At 31.6% G+C, this 4,814-nt stretch overlaps 1 long non-coding RNA gene across 1 annotated transcript; it reads right to left on the bottom strand.

Moving 5' to 3' along the window:
* Positions 1 to 335: 335 nt before the first annotated feature.
* Positions 336 to 4,537, bottom strand: LOC109803950 (uncharacterized). The gene is made up of 4 exons (XR_002240202.3): positions 4,434 to 4,537; positions 4,221 to 4,331; positions 769 to 863; positions 336 to 641 (listed from the first exon to the last, which is right to left on the bottom strand). It is a non-coding gene; the product is annotated as an uncharacterized LOC109803950 (long non-coding RNA).
* Between the last annotated feature and the right edge of the window lie 277 nt (positions 4,538 to 4,814).

Raw genomic sequence — 4,814 nt, 5'->3', positions numbered from 1 at the left:
AAACAATATTTAATTATAATAACTAAATAATATATAAGATGTAATTAAAATCTATAGAATAATTATGTCAAATAAATCATAGAATAACTTTTTTCATGTTAATTACATTACAATATTAGTGGTCAATTGAATTTATTATATATAATAAATTTTCTACATTTTGCTCCACTAGTCCACTTACTAAGGATGATGTCAAAAGCCTAGTTAAGGGACCTTACATTAATGAATAGTTAATTTAGAAATAAGAACATCAATAAATAATTAAAAAAAGACATAAGACCTACGTTGCTTTGAAAAAAATGAGGAAATGTGCATTGAGAAGCACTCGAGCTATCTCGAAAACAAATGTTTAATCTGATTTTGATATCAATCAAAAGTTTCTTACAATATGTTTACAACGAGTCTTTCAATCATATTTTCCTGTTGCAGCAAGGATCAGACCTGTCATGCAATCATCATGGCTGTGGCAGAATCTGTTTTCTCAATTCTTCCTTTGGCAGCAAAGATCACAGGCGTGACAAAATCGTCACTGCCCTGTAATCTGCCCTTGGCTTTCCTCCATTGTAACCATTGTTTCACTTGCTTGATTGACCCTTTGAATGAGATCTTCTTGAATTTCTTGGTCTTTACTCCACCCATGCCTTTTAGTCATGTAAAATGTGAATAAATATAACCAGCACAATAGATATTACAATTTTATCCATAATTTTGTAGTTCAATTAATAAACCAGTCACTGATCAATAAATATAATTGACTCAAAGACATACCTGAAGACGCAAGGAAAACCACAAATGCAGTCAACAATGACAACTTTTCTCCTCAAACACTGGTTGACACAGCCAAATTTGGGCGTGCTATAGTTCTGGAAAAATTAGACAAAGGAAAAGATTTAGTTTGAATCACTGGCATGCTAAAAATTATCAACACTACAACATTAGGAAAAGAACATAAATACTTTTTTTCCTCATAAAATGATCACATCGGATTAAGATTCTTGACACTGAATAAATTTCTATATCACTTCAAGAATCCTAAACTGCGGGTTTCTTTATCTCTTAGTGGGTCCTGTTTTGGTTTGGGTTGGTTAAACTTGTACTTTGATGGGGTTTCCTTTTCCTTTCTCCGACCCGAAAGACAAACTTGATTTATGATATTTTTTAATATCATAAATCAATTGCAATAATTAATAAATATTGAAAAATGTAATATATTTTAAAATTAATATGTATAAAAATACAATGTGAGTTGAATACAAGTAAAGGAAATTAAAAATAACTAATGAGTCACTTAACTGTAATAAAATTATGAAATTATTTTCAATGAATTACATAAAAATAAAACATAACAACGAATAAAATGAATAAATAAAAAAGTAAATTAAGTTTTAACATTAAAAAATGCAAATAGCCTACCAGTTTACAAATAACCTTTATTTCCTCTTTTTCTATTAAATCACTCAAACATATAAGATACAAGACTAGTTCTAGGATGCACTAGTGCTTCATGTGATGCACGGTGCTCCAATAATAATGACCTTTAAATCAAATTAGTTTTTAATTATTATGATACACCTTTTCAAAATGCACACCATAGCAAGCCTAACTTTTTCCCTTTCTAAACACCCACCACTAAGCACTTTTGCTAAAGGCGATTTTCGACAATGGTGTTTCATTTTGGCACTGTTGTTGATGATCTCCATTGTCAAGCCTCATCTTCGGCCATATTACCCTCACCTTCACGCACAAAACTTGCAAAATTGGTTTTGTTTTAGATATCATCTTTAGGGAGTATGGGTAAAGTGAGGATTGAAAGGCATGTGTGAAAGTTGTAAGATGATGGGCATTCATCTTCATTGGAGACAAAAACGAGCGTTCACGACATTGTTGTTCTTGAAGGAAAGGAAGAAGCAACAGAGGTTGTAGGTGACCAATGTGTCAAACAGTCGAGATGTTATTGTTCTTGGAGGAAAGGAAGAGGCGACGAGAAAGCAGAGCAACTAGGGCGTCAAACAGTGACAACATCATTGTTCTCAAAGGAAAGGAAGAGGCAGTGGGGTAACAAAGTGACTAGGGTATCAAACGATCATGACATTGGTGTTCTTAGAGGAAAGGAAGAGATGACGGGGCAGGACAAAGGACTGAGGTAAGGGAGCAAAATGGCCAAGGTGTTGAACGGAGGAAAGAAAAAGGTGGGGAAGGGAGCAACACAGATTAGTTGATGAACAAAGGAAGGGATACAATGTGAAGTGTGCATGATAACAATGAGAGGATGAGATTAATCCAACGAATATTAATTGTGGTACACCGTAAATCATTTGAAGAGTTTGACCACCGAAGAACTTGTCAAGATATAAACCCATAAGTGAAACATCCAAGTTCATAATTTTTCCATGAATAGAAATAAACATATAAGGTAATGTCAAGTATCTATGACCTTTCATGGTATATTTTTGTTTTGGTCCATGAACATGGTCCATATAGTGTTCCAAAGTTGACAATCAAGGACTAATTCGCACTTATGAGACGTGAATTTTGCTAGCCAAACATTATTTTAACACAAATGTGAATCAAACTTAGAACCACCAGGTCGAACTCCCATATCCCAAGACACGCCTTACAACTATTAGAACAAGAGACTTGGTTTAACCTTTTATGGTTTATGTTAATGCACAAACTCCTTTCTTCTATTAATTAGCTAATTAACAAATAAAATAAAAACATTTCCCGAGACAATAGTAATTAGAACCAAACTATCAAGAAAAACTTGATGCAGAAAGACCACTCCTTTATTTACAAATTTCATACACTCGTTTGGCACCAGATTCGAACCTGTATCCAACATGGAAAGACCTATGAAATATGATTCATTGCTAGCCAAATAATTACATGCACCATTTTTCAGCATCCCAAAAATTATATACAAGGTAAAAGATGATATGGCATAATACAATCAATTAATCGTGAATTTCATTTGTAGGATAAGCAAGAATGAGTTTAACTTCTTTAAGGAATTTTTTTTTTTTATTTCATCCTTTTTCTGCTTTAACTCCTTATGATTTTGTAGCCCACAGTATTGCTATATTTGTTTAGTAAAACATGTCCATTATGAATCAAACAACATCAACATCATGTACCAGAAATCAAGTTTTATCTCAAATAAATGCATCCAACTTTAAGAGGATTTGGTAAGTTTGTTGATAACAAAAAAATCTTCCCAATCTTTTAGTCAGTTGACCTTTAATACTGCAATGTAAACTGGTTTAATTTAGCTGCTACCGAGTAACCATAAATATTGTATCGAGATTTGAATTCGGGCTATAAACATTAGTGATCAAAAGGATCACGGAAATGAAACTCTCAAGAGGTTACTGATCCAGATGAATGGTTCTTGTCCCTACCACTTCATCAGCCTACCTAGAATTTCATCGATCATACATAACTCTAATTTAGAAATTAGAAATTGAAATTTCCCTGAAAACATCTCTAAAAAGTGACAAAAATTTCCACATGAGGAATTCCTAGGCTGAAAGTTTCAAATGAAGCCAATTCTACCAGAAAAGCAAGCATCACATGACATTGTGACAACATACTCTGCATAAAACACAATCATTACCCAGTTCTAGAAGAATATATCTAATTCCATCCTTTTCATCAACTCACCCAAAATTTCATTAGTCCTGATTCCACTTTAGGAATCAGAAATTGAATTTTCCATGAAAACATTTCCAAAATATTTTGAAAACTCCAAACAACTAATTTTTCCATTAAAAGTCCAAAAAAATCAATATTTGAGTTTTAAGCAACAAACAACCAGAAGATAATACTCACGGATTCAACCATAAACCACACAAAACTTAGACTTGCAAGAGCTACTCTCAATTTTCCCGCACAATCCAGCCAGAAGAATACTCACAGTTAGCCTAAATGGAGGTTTTCATTTGAAATAAATATATTTTTAATCTTTAAACTTTTTGTCAATTTTTTCTTCCTAACTTTAGTACTCAAACTTTTTCACTTTTAAAAATTAAAACATCAACTTTTTTTTCAAAAAAAAAAACAAAACAAAACTTGACAAAAGTTCATGAATTAAAAATATATTTAATTATATTTAATACTTCTCCCTATTAATAATGCTTGTACCCAAATTTGGTTGAACATTTCCCTCCTTAATAGACAAACAACAAAAACCGATGAGAGAAAGGGGAGAGAGAGACAATAACCTGCAATCAAATAAGAAGTTATATCCAACAAATTGCGTACGATGAAAACACTATAAGAATTCAGACAAGAATCCTGCGCTGCTGCCTCTTCTCCCAAACCATGGTCGAACCCTAACAATAAAATCGACAAAGTTGGGAGATTTCAAATAAAAATCCTTGATTGGAATGGAAGATTTCATACAAGAATCCATAAGAGAAAGAGAGGGATCATACCTGAGAAAAGGGTCCAGAGAGATTGGGACAGAAGAGGAGATTCATCCACGCTTCTCTCTCTCTCTTTTTTTTTTTAGCTTCTTAAGTTTCTTTTTATTATTTATTTATTCTTTAATTTTTTTAACAGAATTCATTAACTTCTTAATTAAAAATACAATAGATGCTAAAATATGGTAATATTTTCAAATTATTATAATGACAAATATTTTTTAATAGATATAACGATAAACATTAAATAATCTTTTGTTTTGAATTAAATTTAATATAAATTAAAATTAATAAATGTGACCCATTATTTATAATTATTTATTTATATTATTAGTACAGATAAGAGACATTTTTTTGCCTCTCTGATTTAAAAAGAAAAATAAACAAAATAAA

Source organism: Cajanus cajan, chromosome 1, assembly GCF_000230855.2.
Source record: "Cajanus cajan strain Asha chromosome 1, NIPB_CcT2T_4, whole genome shotgun sequence".
NCBI lineage: Eukaryota > Viridiplantae > Streptophyta > Magnoliopsida > Fabales > Fabaceae > Cajanus > Cajanus cajan.
This window is presented reverse-complemented; position numbering and strand designations above follow the sequence as displayed.